The sequence below is a fragment of the Chiloscyllium punctatum genome, unplaced genomic scaffold (assembly GCF_047496795.1).
Source record: "Chiloscyllium punctatum isolate Juve2018m unplaced genomic scaffold, sChiPun1.3 scaffold_1886, whole genome shotgun sequence".
NCBI classification, from domain to species: domain Eukaryota; kingdom Metazoa; phylum Chordata; class Chondrichthyes; order Orectolobiformes; family Hemiscylliidae; genus Chiloscyllium; species Chiloscyllium punctatum.
The window spans coordinates 1-15,000 of NW_027311619.1; positions in this window are offsets into that span (position 1 = coordinate 1).

Below are 15,000 nucleotides of genomic sequence, written 5' to 3' on the forward strand. Positions count from 1 at the left end.
GATTTAAAGTGTACTCATTCCAATTACAGGGCCTCGAAAGAGTCCTGTATTGTTATTTTTCGTCACTACCTCCCCGAGTCGGGAGTGGGTAATTTGCGCGCCTGCTGCCTTCCTTGGATGTGGTAGCCGTTTCTCAGGCTCCCTCTCCGGAATCGAACCCTGATTCCCCGTTACCCGTGGTCACCATGGTAGGCACAGAAAGTACCATCGAAAGTTGATAGGGCAGACATTCGAATGTGTCATCACCGTCACGAGGACGTTCGATCTGCCCGAGGTTATCTAGAGTCACCAAAGCTGCCGGGCGAGCCCGGATTGGTTTTGGTCTGATAAATGCACGCATCCCCGCATGGGTCAGCGCTCGTTTGCATGTATTAGCTCTAGAATTACCACAGTTATCCAAGTAACGGTTGGAGCGATCAAAGGAACCATAACTGATTTAATGAGCCATTCGCAGTTTCACTGTACCGTCCGTGAGTACTTAGACATGCATGGCTTAATCTTTGAGACAAGCATATGCTACTGGCAGGATCAACCAGGTAGCTGAACCCAAAGGACTGTCCACCGGCCGACAGGCGCCCGTGCCTCCCCCCTCGGAGGTCAACCTGGCGCCGGGTTCAACTATTAGATAACTCAGCCTCTCGTCTGACCGCGAAAGCGAGACACCCCGGTACCGACGGGTCAGACGGAGCTTCACCCTCGCCGATGAAAGGGTGTGAGAGCACACGCCAGCCGAAACCAGCCGTGTGCGCGCGAGCTCAGAGGAGAGAGTGGGAGCTCCACCTCCCTGGCTCCTCTCCCCGCCTCGCAACCACAGTGCTGAGAGAAATGGAATTCCGACACGCAAGGGAAAACGGAGAGACGGCAAGTGCCCCCCACATAAAGCCTCGCTCCAGGAGCGAGGGCAGTGCGCGGGCAAGCACGTTACCGGGACTCGCAACCCAAACGCTCGATTTCACACCACTGCCTCGGCAAAGCTGCGGCTTCTCGGCTTCACCTCGCAACGGGGGTGAACGCACAATTCGGAGGCAGGGGGGTGCCAACTCTCCCCACCCTGCCGTGCTCTCCTCTTAATTTCTTTTCGTGGTGGACGCGTCCGGGGTGAACGGGGAAGAACCACTCGGCCTGGAGCACCAGCCCCTCATCAGGAAAGCTGGCCCGCCAAGGGACCTCCCACACCGGACGGTCCGCGCCAGATCGATCGAGGTGTGGACCGCAGCGAGGTCGCCCCTCGCACCACGCTCGCAGGTCCGGGTTGGAATCCTGGGTGACGAGCACCGCAGGGCGGCAGAGCCATCGCACTTAGCCGGGTGGCAGAGGAGGACCCGACTATTCACAGATAGCGGCCCAACGACTCCCAGAGCCGGTCGTGCGGCGCGCGAGGTCTGCTCTCTTCACAAGAGGCTTTATTAGGGAGTGCTAAGGCAAGGTTCTGTGCCCTCCACCCTCATCGCAACACCCATGGGAGCCTCCGGTCGTCAATAGACCGCCGCACCGGCCTCTGACTGACTCTCAGATTAGACGGAAAGAGCTCTGTAAGCCTGTCAAAAGCTTCGACCACGTGCCGAAAACTTTAGACTTCCGTGAGCTCTCCGTGTTCACAAAAACCTGCGTGACGGGCACCGCAGGGCGGCAGAGCCATCGCGATTGGCCGGGTGGCAGAGGAGGACCAGACTATTCACAGATAGCGGCCCAACGACTCCCAGAGCCGGTCGTGCGGCGCGCGAGGTCTGCTCTCTTCACAAGAGGCTTTATTAGGGAGTGCTAAGGCAAGGTTCTGTGCCCTCCACCCTCATCGCAACACCCAGGGGAGCCTCCGGTCGTCAATAGACCTCCGCACCGGCCTCTGACTGACTCTCAGATTAGACGGAAAGAGCTCTGTAAGCCTGTCAAAAGCTTCGACCACGTGCCGAAAACTTTAGACTTCCGTGAGCTCTCCGTGTTCACAAAAACCTGCGTGACGGGCACCGCAGGGCGGCAGAGCCATCGCACTTAGCCGGGTGGCAGAGGAGGACCAGTCTATTCACAGATAGCGGCCCAACGACTCCCAGAGCCGGTGGTGCGGCGCGCGAGGTCTGCTCTCATCACAAGAGGCTTTAGGGAGTGCGAAGGCAACGGTCAGCCCGCAGCCTTTCTGGCAACACCCTGGGGAACTAGGCCACTCGTGTCTCGCCTTCATTTTAGACACGAGCGCCTGCGGAGGGACGCCACCCCCTCCGATTGTCAAGAGACCTCCGCACCGGCCTCTGACTTATTCTCAGAATGGACGGAAAGAGCAGGGTAAGCCTTTCAAAAGATTCGACCACGTGCCGAAAACTTTAGACTTCCGTGAGCTCTCCGGCTTGCAACGAGACCCGAAGTCGACGTGCTAAGCACCACGGGACCCCTTTCGCCTGCAGGTCCCGAGCCGCCTTTTTTTTTCAATTTGTTATTACAAGTATCGCGTTCCCCAAACCTGCGTGACGAGCACCGCAGGGCGGCAGAGCCATCGCGCTTGGCCGGGTGGCAGAGGAGGACCAGACTATTCACAGATAGCGGCCCAACGACTCCCAGAGCCGGTGGTGCGGCACGCGAGGTCTGCTCTCATCACAAGTGGCTTTAGGGAGTGCTAAGGCAAGGTTCTGCAGCCTCCACCCTCATCGCAACACCCAGGGTTAGCCAACCCCTCATGTCGTCGAGAGACCTCCGCACAGGCCTCTGACTTAACTCTCAGAATGGACGGAAAGAGCCGGGTAAGCCTTTCAAAAGATTCGACCACGTGCCGAAAACTTTAGACTTCCCTGAGCTCTCCGGCTTGCACCGGGACCCCTTTCGCCTGCAGGTCCCGAGCCGCCTTTATTTTTAATTTTCTGTTACGAGTATCGTGTGCCCCAAACCTGCGTGATAAGCACCGCAGGGCGGCAGAGCCATCGCGCTTGGCCGGGTGGCAGAGGAGGACCAGACTATTCACAGATAGCGGCCCAACGACTCCCAGAGCCGGTGGTGCGGCACGCGAGGTCTGCTCTCATCACAAGTGGCTTTAGGGAGTGCTAAGGCAAGGTTCTGCGGCCTCCACCCTCATCGCAACACCCAGGGTTAGCCAACTCCTCATGTCGTCGAGAGACCTCCGCACAGGCCTCTGACTTAACTCTCAGAATGGACGGAAAGAGCCGGGTAAGCCTTTCAAAAGATTCGACCACGTGCCGAAAACTTTAGACTTCCGTGAGCTCTCCGGCTTGCACCGGGACCCCTTTCGCCTGCAGGTCCCGAGCCGCCTTTATTTTTAATTTGCTGTTACGAGTATCGTGTGCCCCAAACCTGCGTGATAAGCACCGCAGGGCGGCAGAGCCATCGCGATTGGCCGGGTGGCAGAGGAGGACCAGACTATTCACAGATAGCGGCCCAACGACTCCCAGAGCCGGTCGTGCGGCGCGCGAGGTCTGCTCTCTTCACAAGAGGCTTTATTAGGGAGTGCTAAGGCAAGGTTCTGTGCCCTCCACCCTCATCGCAACACCCATGGGAGCCTCCGGTCGTCAATAGACCGCCGCACCGGCCTCTGACTGACTCTCAGAATGGACGGAAAGAGCCGGGTAAGCCTTTCAAAAGATTCGACCACGTGCCGAAAACTTTAGACTTCCGTGAGCTCTCCGGCTTGCACCGAGACCCGAAGTCGACGTGCTAAGCACCACGGGACCCCTTTCGCCTGCAGGTCCCGAGCCGCCTTTATTTGCTGTTACGAGCATCGTGTGCCCCATACCTGCGTGACGAGCACCGCAGGGCGGCAGAGCCATCGCACTTGGCCGGGTGGCAGAGGAGGACCAGACTATTCACAGATAGCGGCCCAACGACACCCAGAGCCGGTCGTGCGGCGCGCGAGGTCTGCTCTCATCACAAGAGGCTTTAGGGAGTGCTCAGGCAAGGGTCAGCCCGCAGCCTTCCTGGCAACACCCAGGGGAACCAGGCCACTCGCGTCTCTCGCCTTCATTTTCGACACGAGCGCCTGCGGAGGGCCACCACCCCCTCCGATTGTCAAGAGACCTCCGCACCGGCCTCTGACTTACTCTCAGAATGGACGGAAAGAGCCGGGTAAGCCTTTGAAAAGATTCGACCACGTGCCGAAAACTTTAGACTTCCGTGAGCTCTCCGGCTTGCACCGAGACCCGAAGTCGACGTGCTTAGCACCACGGGACCCCTTTCGCCTGCAGGTCCCGAGCCGCCTTTTATTTTTGTTACGAGTATCGTGTTCCCCAAACCTGGGTGACGAGCACCGCAGGGCGGCAGAGCCATCGCGCTTGTCCGGGTGGCAGAGGAGGACCAGACTATTCACAAATAGCGGCCCAACGACTCCCAGAGCCGGTCGTGCGGCAGGCGAGGTCTGCTCTCATCACAAGAGGCTTTAGGGAGTGCTCAGGCAACGGTCAGCCCGCAGCCTTCTTGGCAACACCCAAGGGAACCAGGCCACTCGCGTCTCTCGCCTTCATTTTGGACACGAGCGCCTGTGGAGGGACGGCCGGAGTCAACGTGGGGTTTGCCCGCCCTCCAATAGTGTCAAAAGACCGCCGCACAAGTCTCTGACTGACTCTTAGAACAGACAGAAAGAGTTTGTCAAATCTGTCAAAAAATTGACAAAGTGTCAAAAATTCGACTTCCAAGAGCTCTCCGGCATGCACTCATACCTGTCATTAAAGTGCTATGCCCGTGGAACCGTTTTTCGGATGCCTTTCAGAACGGTCCCGCGCCGCCATTTTGTTCTAAAAATCGTGTTCCCATATATCTCCGGGTACCCCGCCAACCTCACTGCGGAAAAACTACAAGTGGCACTGAATGGGTCTGAATTCCAAATTTGACTGCATCGGTCTGGAACTCGGTCCGGTCAAAACCGTTTGGATTTTTCTCGGTCCGGACTTCCGCGACAGACAAAGTTAAAGTTTTCGGGCTGCAGGCACAAAACGACAGCTGGCCATTTGCCGGGCTCAATTCACCCAATTCCTCCGGCACTTCGGAGCACATGTTCGGTGTAAGTTTGCGAATCTTTCCCGATGCTGCAGCATTTTCCTCCGCTGACACTTAGAATATTTTTCACACTTTGCTGAAAATTTTTCTAAGTGTTTTTTTCCAAGTTTTCCTGGTTACTGATTTCTTCTTTTTAAACATTTTTCTAAGTTTTTCTGGTTACTGATTTCTTCTTTTTAAACATTTTTCGCCGTTTTTCTGGTTACTGATTTCTTCTTTTTAAACATTTTTCGCCGTTTTTCTGGTTACTGATTTCTTCTTTTTAAACATTTTTCTAAGTTTTTCTGGTTACTCATTTCTTCTTTTTAAACATTTTTCTAAGTTTTTCTGGTTACTGATTTCTTCTTTTTAAACATTTTTCTAAGTTTTTCTGGTTACTCATTTCTTCTTTTTAAACATTTTTCTAAGTTTTTCTGGTTACTCACTTCTTCTTTTTAAACATTTTTCGCCGTTTTTCTGGTTACTGATTTCTTCTTTTTAAACATTTTTCGCCGTTTTTCTGGTTACTGATTTCTTCTTTTTAAACATTTTTCTAAGTTTTTCTGGTTACTCATTTCTTCTTTTTAAACATTTTTCTAAGTTTTTCTGGTTACTGATTTCTTCTTTTTAAACATTTTTCTAAGTTTTTCTGGTTACTCATTTCTTCTTTTTAAACATTTTTCTAAGTTTTCCTGGTTACTCACTTCTTCTTTTTAAACATTTTTCTAAGTTTTTCTGGTTACTGATTTCTTCTTTTTAAACATTTTTCTAAGTTTTTCTGGTTACTCATTTCTTCTTTTTAAACATTTTTCTAAGTTTTTCTGGTTACTGACTTCTTCTTTTTAAACATTTTTCGCAGTTTGTCTGGTTACTGATTTCTTCTTTTTAAACATTTTTCGCCGTTTTTCTGGTTACTGATTTCTTCTTTTTAAACATTTTTCTAAGTTTTCCTGGTTACTCATTTCTTCTTTTTAAACATTTTTCGCAGTTTTTCTGGTTACTGATTTCTTCTTTTTAAACATTTTTCTAAGTTTTCCTGGTTACTGATTTCTTCTTTTTAAACATTTTTCGCAGTTTTTCTGGTTACTGATTTCTTCTTTTTAAACATTTTTCTAAGTTTTTCTGGTTACTGATTTCTTCTTTTTAAACATTTTTCTAAGTTTTTCTGGTTACTCACTTCTTCTTTTTAAACATTTTTCTAAGTTTTTCTGGTTACTCACTTCTTCTTTTGAAACATTTTTCTAAGTTTTTCTGGTTACTGATTTCTTCTTTTTAAACATTTTTCTAAGTTTTTCTGGTTACTGATTTCTTCTTTTTAAACATTTTTCGCCGTTTGTCTGGTTACTGATTTCTTCTTTTTAAACATTTTTCGCCGTTTTTCTGGTTACTGATTTCTTCTTTTTAAACATTTTTCTAAGTTTTTCTGGTTACTCACTTCTTCTTTTTAAACATTTTTCTAAGTTTTTCTGGTTACTGATTTCTTCTTTTTAAACATTTTTCTAAGTTTTCCTGGTTACTGATTTCTTCTTTTTAAACATTTTTCGCAGTTTTTCTGGTTACTGATTTCTTCTTTTTAAACATTTTTCTAAGTTTTTCTGGTTACTGATTTCTTCTTTTTAAACATTTTTCTAAGTTTTTCTGGTTACTGACTTCTTCTTTTTAAACATTTTTCTAAGTTTTCCTGGTTACTGATTTCTTCTTTTTAAACATTTTTCGCAGTTTGTCTGGTTACTGATTTCTTCTTTTTAAACATTTTTCGCAGTTTTTCTGGTTACTGATTTCTTCTTTTTAAACATTTTTCTAAGTTTTTCTGGTTACTCACTTCTTCTTTTATAACATTTTTCTAAGTTTTCCTGGTTACTGATTTCTTCTTTTTAAACATTTTTCTAAGTTTTCCTGGTTACTGATTTCTTCTTTTTAAACATTTTTCTAAGTTTTCCTGGTTACTGATTTCTTCTTTTTAAACATTTTTCTAAGTTTTTCTGGTTACTCATTTCTTCTTTTTAAACATTTTTCGCAGTTTTTCTGGTTACTGATTTCTTCTTTTTAAACATTTTCCTAAGTTTTCCTGGTTACTGATTTCTTCTTTTTAAACATTTTTCTAAGTTTTCCTGGTTACTCATTTCTTCTTTTTGATCATTTTTCTAAGTTTTCCTGGTTACTGATTTCTTCGTTTTGAACATTTTTCTAAGTTTTCCTGGTTACTCACTTCTTCTTTTCAAACATTTTTCTTCGTTTTTCTGTTTACTCATTTAGCACTTTCAGGCACTTTCCCATCATTTCCTCGTTCCCGATTTCACCCTTTAAAACGCTTTCGGGCATTTCCCTAAGTTTTGCGGTTCACTCGTTTGGGACTCACTGACACCTTCTCTAGCTTCCCTGCTCACTTTTTTCGTACTGTTGAGAAAATTCGAACCCTTTCCTTAACTATGCCGGTTACTGACTTCACCGCTTCAGACCCTTGTCCCCGTAATGAAAGATACCATTTCCCACCGTGGGAAATGCACGAAAATCGGACTGAACACGGGGGAGGCTCCCCCCTCGAAGGCGAGACCGTCGGCAGAACCGCCGGGTCAAACCCGGCTGAGCTACCCGGCTTACAAGTCTCAAAGTCGGTATGAGCAGTCACGTCCACCCCCATTCCCTTTTGGACCACTTCCCACGGTTCCAAATGCATGAAAATCGGCCTGTACACGGGGGAGGCACCCGCCTCGAAGACGAGACCGTCGGCAGAACCGCCGGGTCAAACCCGGCTGAGCTACCCGGCTCGGAAGCGCCAAAGTCGGGTTGAGCAGTCACATTCACTCCCATCCCCTTTTGGGCAACTTCCCACGGTTGGAAATGCATGGAAATCGGACTGAACACGGGGGAGGCTCCCCCCTCGAAGGCGAGACCGTCGGCAGAACCGCCGGATCAAACCCGGCTGAGCTACCCGGCTTACAAGTCTCAAAGTCGGTATGAGCAGACACGTCCACCCCCATTCCCTTTTGGACCACTTCCCACGGTTCGAAATGCACGAAAATCGGCCTGTACACGGGGGAGGCACCCGCCTCGAAGACGAGACCGTCGGCAGAACCGCCGGGTCAAACCCGGCCGGGCTACCCGGGTTAGAAGCCCTAGAGTCGGGTTGAGCAGTCACAATCACTCCCATCCCCTTTTGAACCTGTTCCCACCGTTGGAAATGCACGAAAATCGGCCTGTACACGGGGGGGGCTCCCCCCTCGAAGGCGAGACCGTCGGCAGAACCGCCGGGTCAAACCCGGCTGAGCTACCCGGCTTACAAGTCTCGAAGTCGGGTTGAGCAGTCACATTCACTCCCATCGACTTTTGGGCAACTTCCCACCGTTGCAAATGCATGAAAATCGGCCTGTACACGGGGGAGGCACCCGCCTCGAAGTCGAGACCGTCGGCAGAACCGCCGGGTCCAACCCGGCTGAGCTACCCGGCTTACAAGTCTCAAAGCCGGGTTGGGCAGTCACGTTCACCCCCATTCCCTTTTGGATCACTTCCCACGGTTCGAAATGCACGAAAACCGGCCTGTACACGGGGGAGGGTCCGCCCTCGAAGGCGAGACCGTCGGCAGAACCGCCGGGTCAAACCTGGCTGAGCTACCCGGCTTACAAGTCTCAAAGTCGGGTTGAGCAGTCACGTTCACTCCCATCGACTTTTAGACCACTTCCCACGGTTCGAAATGCACGAAAATCGGCCTGTACACGGGGGAGGCACCCGCCTCGAAGACGAGACCGTCGGCAGAACCGCCGGGTCAAACCCGGCCGAGCTACCCGGGTTAGAAGCCTCAGAGTCGGGTTGAGCAGTCACATTCACTCCCATCGACTTTTGGACCACTTCCCACCGTTGCAAATGCACGAAAATCGGCCTGTACACGGGGGAGGCACCCGCCTCGAAGACGAGACCGTCGGCAGAACCGCCGGAACAAACCCGGCTGAGCTACCCGGCTTACAAGTCTCAAAGTCGGTATGAGCAGACACGTCCACCCCCATTCCCTTTTGGACCACTTCCCACGGTTCGAAATGCATGAAAATCGGCCTCTATACGGGGGAGGCACCCGCCTCGAAGACGAGACCGTCGGCAGACCCGCCGGGTCAAACCCGGCCGGGCTACCCGGGTTAGAAGCCTCAGAGTCGGGTTGAGCAGTCGCATTCACCCCCATCCCCTTTTGAACCTCTTCCCACCGTTGGAAATGCACGGAAATCGGCCTGTACACGGGGGAGGCCCCCCTCTCGAAGGCGAGACCGACGGCAGAACCGCCGGGTCAAACCCGGCCGAGCTACCCGGGTTAGAAGCCTCAGAGTCGGGTTGAGCAGTCACATTCACTCCCATCCCCTTTTGAACCTGTTCCCACCGTTGGAAATGCACGAAAATCGGCCTGTACACGGGGGAGGCCCCCCTCTCGAAGACGAGACCGTCGGCAGACCCGCCGGAACAAACCCGGCTGAGCTACCCGGCTTACAAGTCTCAAAGTCGGTATGAGCAGACACGTCCACCCCCATTCCCTTTTGGACCACTTCCCACGGTTCGAAATGCACGAAAATCGGCCTGTACACGGGGGAGGCACCCGCCTCGAAGACGAGACCGTCGGCAGAACCGCCGGGTCAAACCCGGCCGGGCTACCCGGGTTAGAAGCCCTAGAGTCGGGTTGAGCAGTCACAATCACTCCCATCCCCTTTTGAACCTGTTCCCACCGTTGGAAATGCACGAAAATCGGCCTGTACACGGGGGAGGCTCCCCCCTCGAAGGCGAGACCGTCGGCAGAACCGCCGGGTCAAACCCGGCTGAGCTACCCGGCTTACAAGTCTCGAAGTCGGGTTGAGCAGTCACATTCACTCCCATCGACTTTTGGGCAACTTCCCACCGTTGCAAATGCATGAAAATCGGCCTGTACACGGGGGAGGCACCCGCCTCGAAGTCGAGACCGTCGGCAGAACCGCCGGGTCCAACCCGGCTGAGCTACCCGGCTTACAAGTCTCAAAGCCGGGTTGGGCAGTCACGTTCACCCCCATTCCCTTTTGGATCACTTCCCACGGTTCGAAATGCACGAAAACCGGCCTGTACACGGGGGAGGGTCCGCCCTCGAAGGCGAGACCGTCGGCAGAACCGCCGGGTCAAACCTGGCTGAGCTACCCGGCTTACAAGTCTCAAAGTCGGGTTGAGCAGTCACGTTCACTCCCATCGACTTTTAGACCACTTCCCACGGTTCGAAATGCACGAAAATCGGCCTGTACACGGGGGAGGCACCCGCCTCGAAGACGAGACCGTCGGCAGAACCGCCGGGTCAAACCCGGCCGAGCTACCCGGCTTAAAAGTCTCAAAGTCGGTATGAGCAGTCACATTCACCCCCATCCCCTTTTGGACCACTTCCCACGGTTGGAAATGCATGAAAATCGGCCTGGACACGGGGGAGGCTCCCCCCTCGATGACGAGACCGTCGGCAGAACCGCCGGAACAAACCCGGCTGAGCTACCCGGCTTACAAGTCTCAAAGTCGGTATGAGCAGACACGTCCACCCCCATTCCCTTTTGGACCACTTCCCACCGTTGGAAATGCACGAAAATCGGCCTGTACACGGGGGAGGCACCGGCCTCGAAGACGAGACCGTCGGCAGAACCGCCGGGTCAAACCCGGCTGAGCTACCCGGCTTACAAGTCTCAAAGTCGGGTTGAGCAGTCACATTCACTCCCATCGACTTTTGGGCAACTTCCCACGGTTCGAAATGCACAAGATTCGGCCTGAACACGGGGGACGCTCCCCCCTCGAAGGCGAGACCGTCGGCAGACCCGCCGGGTCAAACCCGGCTGAGCTACCCGGCTCGGAAGCGCCAAAGTCGGTATGAGCAGTCACGTTCACTCCCATCCCCTTTTGGACCGCTTCCCACGGTACGAAATGCATGAAAATCGGCCTGTACACGGGGGAGGCACCCGCCTCGAAGACGAGACCGTCGGCAGAACCGCCGGGTCAAACCCGGCTGAGCTACCCGGCTTACAAGTCTCAAAGTCGGGTTGAGCAGTCACATTCACTCCCATCGACTTTTGGGCAACTTCCCACGGTTCGAAATGCATGAAAATCGGCCTGTACACGGTGGGCGCTCCCCCCTCGAAGGCGAGACCGTCGGCAGAACCGCCGGGTCAAACCCGGCTGAGCTACCCGGCTTAAAAGTCTCAAAGTCGGTATGAGCAGTCACATTCACCCCCATTCCCTTTTGGACCACTTCCCACGGTTGGAAATGCATGAAAATCGGCCTGGACACGGGGGAGGCTCCCCCCTCGATGACGAGACCGTCGGCAGAACCGCCGGAACAAACCCGGCTGAGCTACCCGGCTTACAAGTCTCAAAGTCGGTATGAGCAGACACGTCCACCCCCATTCCCTTTTGGACCACTTCCCACCGTTGGAAATGCACGAAAATCGGCCTGTACACGGGGGAGGCACCGGCCTCGAAGACGAGACCGTCGGCAGAACCGCCGGATCAAACCCGGCCGAGCTACCCGGGTTAGAAGCCTCAGAGTCGGGTTGAGCAGTCACGTCCACCCCCATTCCCTTTTGGACCACTTCCCACGGTTCGAAATGCACGAAAATCGGCCTGTACACGGGGGAGGGAGCCGCCTCGAAGACGAGACCGTCGGCAGAACCGCCGGTTCAAACCCGGCTGAGCTACCAGGCTCGGAAGCGCCAAAGTCGGGTTGAGCAGTCACATTCACTCCCATCCCCTTTTGGGCAACTTCCCACCGTTGCAAATGCATGAACATCGGCCTGTACACGGGGGAGGGAGCCGCCTCGAAGACGAGACCGTCGGCAGAACCGCCGGATCAAACCCGGCTGAGCTACCAGGCTCGGAAGCGCCAAAGTCGGTATGAGCAGTCACATTCACTCCCATCCCCTTTTGGGCCACTTCCCACGGTTCGAAATGCACGAAAATCGTACTGAACACGGGGGAGGCTCCCCCCTCCAAAACGAGACCATCGGCAGAATCGACGGGTCAAACCCGGCCGAGCTACCCGGGTTAGAAGCCTCAAAGTCGGGTTGAGCAGTCACGTCCACCCCCATCCCCTTTTGGACCACTTCCCACGGTTCGAAATGCACGAAAATCGGCCTGTACACGGGGGAGGCACCCGCCTCGAAGACGAGACCGTCGGCAGACCCGCCGGATCAAACCCGGCCGAGCTACACGGCTTACAAGTCTCAATGTCGGTATGAGCAGTCACGTCCACCCCTATTCCCTTTTGGACCACTTCCCACGGTACGAAATGCATGAAAATCGGCCTGTACACGGGGGAGGCACCCGCCTCGAAGACGAGACCGTCGGCAGAACCGCCGGGTCAAACCCGGCTGAGCTACCCGGCTCGGAAGCGCCAAAGTCGGGTTGAGCAGTCACATTCACTCCCATCGACTTTTGGGCAACTTCCCACGGTTCGAAATGCACAAAATTCGGCCTGAACACGGGGGACGCTCCCCCCTCGAAGGCGAGACCGTCGGCAGAACCGCCGGGTCAAACCCGGCTGAGCTACCCGGGTCGGAAGCGCCAAGGTCGGTATGAGCAGTCACATTCACTCCCATCCCCTTTTGGACCGCTTCCCACGGTTTGAAATGCACGAAAATCGGCCTGTACACGGGGGAGGCTCCGCCCTCGAAGGCGAGACCGACGGCAGAACCGCCGGGTCAAACCCGGCCGGGCTACCCGGGTTAGAAGCCTCAGAGTCGGGTTGAGCAGTCACATTCACCCCCATCCCCTTTTGAACCTCTTCCCACCGTTGGAAATGCACGAAAATCGGCCTGTACACGGGGGAGGCGCCCCTCTCGAAGGCGAGACCGACGGCAGAACCGCCGGGTCAAACCCGGCCGAGCTACCCGGGTTAGAAGCCTCAGAGTCGGGTTGAGCAGTCACATTCACCCCCATCCCCTTATGAACCTCTTCCCACCGTTGGAAATGCACGAAAATCGGCCTGTACACGGGGGAGGCCCCCCTCTCGAAGACGAGACCGTCGGCAGACCCGCCGGATCAAACCCGGCCGAGCTACACGGCTTACAAGTCTCGATGTCGGTATGAGCAGTCACGTCCACCCCCATTCCCTTTTGGACCACTTCCCACGGTACGAAATGCATGAAAATCGGCCTGTACACGGGGGAGGCACCCGCCTCGAAGACGAGACCGTCGGCAGAACCGCCGGGTCAAACCCGGCTGAGCTACCCGGCTCGGAAGCGCCAAAGTCGGGTTGAGCAGTCACATTCACTCCCATCCCCTTTTGGGCCACTTCCCACGGTTCGAAATGCATGAAAATCGGCCTGTACACGGGGGACGCTCCCCCCTCGAAGGCGAGGCCGTCGGCAGAACCGCCGGGTCAAACCCGGCTGAGCTACCCGGGTTAGATGCCTCAAAGTCGGGTTGAGCAGTCACATTCACCCCCATCCCCTTTCGGCCCCCTTCCCACGGTTGGAAATGCATGAAAATCGGCCTGTACACGGTGGGCGCTCCCCCCTCGAAGGTGAGACCTTCGGCAGAACCGCCGGGTCAAATCCTGCCGAGCTACCCGCGTTAGAGGTCTCAATGTCGGCTTCAGCAGTCACATTCAATCCCATTCCCGTTTGGACCTCTTCCCGCCGATGGAAATGCACAAAATTCGGCCTGAACACGCGGGGCGCTCCCCCCTCGAAGGCGAGACCGTCGCCAGAACCGCCGGGTCAAATCCGGCTGAGCTACCCGCGTTACAGGTCTCAAAGTCGGGTTGAGCAGTCACGTTCACCCCCATCCCCTTTCGGACCCCTTCCCACGGTTGGAAATGCATGAAAATCGGCCTGTACACGGTGGGCGCTCCCCCCTCGAAGGTGAGACCTTCGGCAGAACCGCCGGGTCAAATCCGGCCGAGCTACCCGCGTTAGAGGTCTCAATGTCGGCTTCAGCAGTCACATTCAATCCCATTCCCGTTTGGACCTCTTCCCGCCGATGGAAATGCACAAAATTCGGCCTGAACACGCGGGACGCTCCCCCCTCGAAGGCGAGACCGTCGCCAGAACCGCCGGGTCAAATCCGGCCGAGCTACCCGCGTTAGAGGTCTCAATGTCGGCTTCAGCAGTCACATTCAATCCCATTCCCTTTTGGAACACTTCCCGCCGTTAACAATGCACGATATTCGGCCTGAACACGCGGGACGCTCCCCCCTCGAAGGTGAGACCTTCGGCAGAACCGCCGGGTCAAATCCTGCCGAGCTACCCGCGTTACAGGTCTCAAAGTCGGCTTCAGCAGTCACATTCAATCCCATTCCCTTTTGGAACACTTCCCGCCGTTAACAATGCACGATATTCGGACTGAACACGGGGGCCGGTCCGCCCTCGAAGTCAACACCGTCCGCAGAACCGCCGGGGCAAATCCGGCTGAGCTACCCCGCCCCCGAACACTCAAAGTCCCTCTGAAGCCTTGCATTCGCCTCCTTGGAAAATTGACGTCAAACATTACCAAAATCGGGGGCACGAGCACTAAAGCTAAGTCTCACCCTTTCCCTATCCCTAACCAGGAACCGAACGCCCACCCTCAGCCTCACACCAACGCCGGTGCCACTCCAGACAGACACACCCTTCAAAACCACACCCATCCGGCCATGCAACTCAAAAAGGGTCCAAATTCAGAAACACCCCCTTCAAAAGGCACTCCATCCTCGGCCACACCACCGGGACATGCTCCCCTCGGCGATAATTAAGCCCCCACCACTATTTGAAGCCAACCGCAGCCGCAACTCGAACGGAGAAATCAGTAACCAATTCAAAAATGCGCTTGGTTACTGATTTCTACTGAGCCGAAAAAATTCTAAGTGTCGGTGGTTACTGATTTATACCAACCCGAAAATATTCTAAGTGTCAGTGGTTACTGATTTATACCAACTCGAAAATATTCTAAGTGTCGGTGGTTACTGATTTATACCAACCCGAAAAAACTCTAAGTGTCAGTGGTTACTGATTTGTACCGACCCGAAAAAATTCTAAGTGTCAGTGGTTACTGATTTATACCAACTCGGAAAAATTCTAA